This window comes from Cicer arietinum, chromosome 5, assembly GCF_000331145.2.
Source record: "Cicer arietinum cultivar CDC Frontier isolate Library 1 chromosome 5, Cicar.CDCFrontier_v2.0, whole genome shotgun sequence".
NCBI lineage: Eukaryota > Viridiplantae > Streptophyta > Magnoliopsida > Fabales > Fabaceae > Cicer > Cicer arietinum.
The window spans coordinates 34,355,496-34,362,169 of NC_021164.2; the positions used below are offsets into that span (position 1 = coordinate 34,355,496).

General features: G+C 30.9%; 1 pseudogene; it reads right to left on the reverse strand.

Annotated features, from left to right (window-relative positions):
• Window positions 1-2,566: 2,566 nt before the first annotated feature.
• Window positions 2,567-5,874, reverse strand: LOC101493946 (uncharacterized; annotated as a pseudogene).
• Between the last annotated feature and the right edge of the window lie 800 nt (window positions 5,875-6,674).

Below are 6,674 nucleotides of genomic sequence, written 5' to 3' on the forward strand. Positions count from 1 at the left end.
CAATTTTCAAATCATCACATACAACGGGGGAGTATGCACCTATTACGGGGGAGCAAAGATTTCAACATTACACTCTCTTCACAACAACATTTTGTCATAATCAAAAAGGGGGAGAATGTAAACTACATGTTTTTGATGAAGACAAGATCACCAACTATGGACAATGCAGCAAGATCAAAAAGAAGATCAAACTATCTTCAATAAGCTTCAAAATCCAAATAATAAATGGTTAAATGTAAAGGTATATGATACAAATCAATAGTTCAAATACATGAGAACAATTCATATTTACATATGCATTTAACATGTTTTCGAAAATCAAAAACAACATTAACAAATCATTTAAAATCATATTTTTGACAATTTGCATAAGTGTATTCGAATACACCATGTTGTATTCGAATACAACTTAAGTCAGAGGCAAAACGTTAAATGGTGTATTCGACTACACCCATCTGTAGTCGAATACAAGCTAAGTCAGTGGCCAAGTGTATTCGACTACACCCATATGTAGTCGAATACAAGTTAAGTCAGAGGCTAAAATACATTGATCTGTATTCGACTACACTGATGTGTATTCGAATACAAGATGTAAAATTTGAATTTTTTGAACGTTACAAAGACGTGTATTCGAATACACATATACTGTATTCGAATACACCTAGAAACATTACAATTTTTCAGATCTGGAATGCCTCTAGAACATTGTAATTTTCATCAAACCTTTTGGATCAATGGCCACGAATATGAAAGGATGTTTTATGGAGTATAAATACCCCATAACTTCAGATCAAAAATCAACCATCCTTGAATTAATTCATTAAACAACTTTGAACAAAATTCTGATTTTTCTAAGTACTTGCATTAGATTTTCATATCATTCTAAAAGTTCTCAAGTACTTGAATTACTATTGAGTTGTTTATCAATATACCACATCTTAGATTTATTCAAACCTTATTGTATCATTTGTACAAGTAAGATAGTGGTGTGCTATCTTAGAAGTATTGTTAGAAGTTTTGTAGCAAGAATCCCAGGGTGGGAATTGTACATTTTCTGACAAGTATTGGATTAATCTCTTGTGGTGTGCAAGAGGACTGGACGTACCCTTGGTTATAAGGGGAACCAGGATAAATTTTAACGTGTTCATTTACTTACTGCAATTTTTATTAAGCCTTGTTCTTAAACTCAGAAAATCCAATTACCATATCACTAAAAACAAGAAAATTTACTAACACCTAATTCACCCCCCTCTTAGGCGTACTTTCATACTTACATTAAACTTCACCAAGCTTACAATCAGATTTCAAATATTTCCAAGTGTATCTTACGTGGAAATTACAATGTGATATGAGAGTGATTGATTCTAAATACTTTCTCAAAAGATTAACAAATATCTAATGTAGGATTGTAGAAAGTATGAAGAGAGGATGGATGTTGCTTCTTAAAAGCTTTAAGATCCTTGATCTTTTTAATGCAATGTGTTGTGTCTTTGATGAAGATGAGCTTGCTACATTTTATAGAAGTCTTATGATGTTCATTTCATATGCCAAGACTTTTATGACCGTTGGAAAATTCATTTTAGAAATGCCAAGGTTTTTTTTTCTCATAATTATGAAAATACCATTCAGCTCCTTGGATAGATGCAGTCCATCCTCAAGTACGAGGTAACAGATTTTCTGGGTACTTGGGGCATGTGTTGTCCTTTTCTCTTTCATTTCTTTAATGTTTGTAAGTTTATGTGAAGTCATTTTCACTCTCCTTTCTTCAAAGCCTTGTTAAAGCTTCACACGTGAACTTTTTCTCTTTCCATTATTTAATGCTTGTAAGAACATGTGATGTCTTTTTCATTCCTTTCTTCAAGGCTTTGTAAAGGCTTCACGTGTGAAGTCCTTTTCTCTCTCCTTGCCTTAAGACATGTGAGCATTTCATTTTTGACTTGTTTGTTGTTGCCTTTATGAAGATTGACTTTATAATATTTTTAAATCACACAAGAGTGATCTTATAGGTCTACTTGTAGCCTTTGCCTATGATATGATGGGTTGCTTTCAAAAAGTGTTGGGATGCTTTTCAAGATGTTGACTATAGACCCATCCTAGTGTAATCCTTCCTCGTACCTTTCTTTTGCCTCCTTACTCCTTTTCTTCAAAAGCTTTTCTTTATCCATTCTTTAATTGTATTTTGCCTTTGTTGAATGAATCAAACAATTCATTCTTTAATACTATTTTTCCTTTGTTGAATGAATCAAATAATTCATTCTTTAATACTATTCTACCTTTGTTTAATGAATAAAAGTAATTCAAATCAGCGAGGAATCAGAACTGCAGTTTCACCAACTCGTGAGGCCGTCCTCGACATTTTCCATACTCAGCATTTTCTATCCTCAACATTTTCCATTTTCCAGATTTGAACCAATTTTTTTCTTTTTTTTGTCTTAATGATTAATAACATGTTTTCCTTATATGAATACACTCAAAAACACAGATTAGTCATTAACCTCAATCATAATGTTTTAATTAATTTTGTTATCATTAAAATCATTTGAGAGAGATTTTGTCTCAACAACTGTCAAAATTGCTCTACATTGAAAAAAATTTCATTCTTGTAATTTTGGATTAAATTTGGATATGTGCTTTGAACGATTGCTTGAAGTGGATCATTAAAGTTAGAGATTGTCAACTCTGGTGGTATTTGGATCTCTGCATGACCGTCATTAGGCTTTGAAAGCTTCAAATCTCCTAATTTTAAGATCCATTTTGAAAATTATTTAAGTTCATCCATATTTTCTCTTTGCATTGCTGACAATAAACACATACAAGAAGAGTTAATTGTTGCATTAACAATATCTGATCGACTTCCTCTTGGGATAACCAGTAAAATTTGCCTAAAATCTCTACCAAATACTACAACCTTGCCTCCAAAGATAGTATTTTTGAACTTAGTTTCGCTCATGATATCTTTCAATGTTTTATCAAGTGCCTCAAAACAAAACTTATGAGCCATAGACGCTTCATCCCATATGATTAATTTGGTTGTCTTCAGTAATTCTGCATGATCACTACATTTATCTGTATTACATGTAGATGATTCTAGTGTAGGAACAAGAATTTTAAACTTTGAATGTGCTGTTCTCCCACCTGATAGCAATAGTGATGCTATTCCAATATAATAAAATTTTAAAATATTGAATAAAAATCATATTCAAATTTATTTGGAAACAATTGTCAACTAACCTGTAAGCGTTGCGTACAAAGTTTGAAACTCTTGAAATTGTTCTGCTACATTGGAGTTACGTTCTTCATAAATGAGTCTATTCCCCAATTGTGTTATCACATATCCTTTTGGATATGTCATTGGCTTGTATTCCTTTAAGCTATTTCTCTTATCTTGCAAATGTTTCTCAACTAGCACGAGGTTTAAATTTTGAATCTCCTCATCATTTAACATCAAATCTAATAACATAGAAATTTTTAATTCTATTGTAGATGGAGTAATAGCATGAGATGTATTTTATCTTGATATTGATAAAACTAATTAAATTTGGTATGATGATGCGTATATATTTTTTGTTTGGAATGAATTGGAAATAGTAAATTATTTTGTAAGGTAACATATATAAACAAATGAATGAATTCAATAAAAAACCATTTAGTTTGTGCAGTAAATAAAATATGTTTCTAGTATGATAACTTTAAGATATTATTCCTAATATACTTTAGTATCAGCAAACAACAATTGACCACTATTGTAGTTGGAGTAATATTATCATAATAAAATATAGTAATTGGATCATTAATTATATACCTTTGTTGTTTGAGATCCTTCTTTGCTCATATCAAATTCCATCCGCAACCAATGTCAACTCTTTGATAGCTTCATTTTATTCTTTATCATCTCCAAGCAACCCCATTGCAAAACATACATCTTGAAAGCTATCATAAATTAAATTAAAAAATGTCTGTATTTCTTCATAACTTTGTGGGCTATTGACATGAGTGAGCATCATTCTGAAATAATATAACTCTCCTGTATATGGTGGAACCCATATAAGTCTTCCAACCGTATACCCTTTAGTCTGTGGTTTCCAACATCTTTTACTTTTAACATATACAAACTTGGACACAAATTTGCTATATGTTAATTCTCTAGCTTGAGGATATACCTTATTTGCTTCCATCCGTGAGGTTAACATGGATTCTGTAACTGATGGTTTTTTGCAAAACATTATTAATATTTTCATAATCATGATAATAAATTGACAGTTCACCTTGTAAGTGGAAATACAATCTTTCAACAGCCGATTTTCTTTCATGTATTGGGAAAGCTAAGATTCTCCAACACGCTTCACTGGGGGACACATATCTACAATCATGATATTGTTTAATCTCATCAACTTCTGGTTCTTTGGGCGATGATTCATTTGGCACTATCGTTGCAATTATTCTCCCACAACCTTTGTTGATGTACTTCAATAAGTACTTGATTGATGTACTTTGATTACACCATTCCGTGTTGATGTGAGCTTGATACCTACAAAGCAGACCTTTGTTGTATGGGACAACAAACCGATTATCTAGATGCATGTCATTCTTCTGAACTGTTCGTGTATTATGACTTCTTTTATACATTGGAAATCCATCTTGATCAACAATTGTTCTATGTTGGTACTTTTTGGGAAAGAACTTTTTACATTTTCTATCTTTTGTGCACGGTGCTTTTTGGTTTGAAAAACCACGTGGTCCATGTATCATTTGTGATTTGACCAAATTGTACAATTATGGATCACCGACATGGTCTGGAATTTCAGCTGAAATCATTTTGTCAATATCATCTGGTGTTGGGTATTTTGTTGATGGATGAAGGAATATCAAGATATGGGCATGGGGAAAACATCACTTTTGAAATTCAATGGTGTACATATCTACAAAGGTAAATTTTCCATTTATCACATGATGAGCATATAAGTTTACAACGTATAAACTATTTACAAATATTAAGAAGAATACTTACATGCAAGTATTTTGCCAAAAACTTATTTCTGTCAAATCTGCTAGTAGCTCGTCAAACTTCATTTTAAATATCCTTGCAATTATGTCTGAATGATCAGTAGATTTTAAATGATTTGATGCCAACAATCGTTGGACTTCTAGCCAATTAGGATTACATGTAAATGTAATAAAAAGGTCAGGAAACCAAACATAGCTACAAATTTCCATACCGTCAAAGTATAAGTTATCCATGTAACAAAGACTGCTGACATATGTTGCTGGTAACGCAAATCTCTTACCCCTATTTGAACCTTGAACTTGGTTGTTTCCCTATTTATCATTCAAACTGCGATATTTTTCAACTCGCAATTTTGACTGGTTGTTTCTCAACCACTTGAGGTTTTTTCCCTCCATCATTGTGAATCCATCAACCTAGAATTGTTGGAGTAATCTTCTTGATATCATTATTGTCTGTGCTTCATGATCTCTTGACATAACTCTATATGCAAGCCATTATCGTATTGTAAGTCGATTCCGCTTAGCACTCTTGGTTCCTACTGTGTCTCTATGAGCAATTTTTGATCTATAACCAACTTCACCATAAGGGAATATCAAAGGATATTGATTTGCTAAATAACTTGGATGGAACTCGTCAATCCTTTTTAGTTTACCACTCTGTGTCTCCATTATAATATCTCTTTTTGAACTTGTATCCACATCACCAACTATTAGTGCAACCACTTCAGACATAGTTGATTGGTTATACAATCTTCCATCAGACGATCTTTCAAAAATCAAGCGTAGTTTCAAATCATGCACTTAATTATCTTGCAATCGTACTCTTGCCATTTTAAATGATTGATCATGTATGTTGTATTGGTAAAACATGTTACTAAGCTCTTGAACTGTCTATCGATCAATCTTGTTGTTCCTATATATCCATAATTTATAATATGAAATTGTTAGTGCTTACTCATGCAATTATTGATATGATTTTTAAGGCACGTGATTTAAAAATTCCAAATTTATTGATATTTTAGATTAAAAAAATTATAAATTAGCATGACATTTCTCTCTATTATTATTATTATTATTATTATTATTATTATTATTATTATTATTATTATTATTATTAACTCAAATTTTTGATTTTTAATGAGTATAGTTATTGGGCAGTACCATTTGTGTACAATTAATTTATTTAACAAAAATAAATAAGGCTCTTTTTCTTTTATATCATTATTATTACTTTCTAACTTTTGTTGTTCTAATATACCTTTTCCTTTTAATTCTAAATACTTAACATCTAATTCTAAATCCTTTTGCTTTAATAATTGAATTTCTTGTTTTATAGAAGTAATTTCGTTCTGCAAATCTTTGATAGTAATTGGTTGGGTAATAGTTGGTTTAAACCTATTCATTATTTCTTTAAATTCTACTTTATGAACTATTTCCTTTTCTATTTCTTCTTTTTCTATAATTCCTTGTATCTGAATCATAAATTCTTCCTTTTGATCTGAATTAGACATTTTTCTTAATATTTCTATAAGAGTACTAGCTTGATCTGTAGTAATCATATTAATTCCCTTAATACAATCATTACAGTTACATAATTATGGACCTAAACAATAATTTTCTTCCGAACTTTCTTCAGATTCTGATTTTTCTGATATATTATTAACATATTC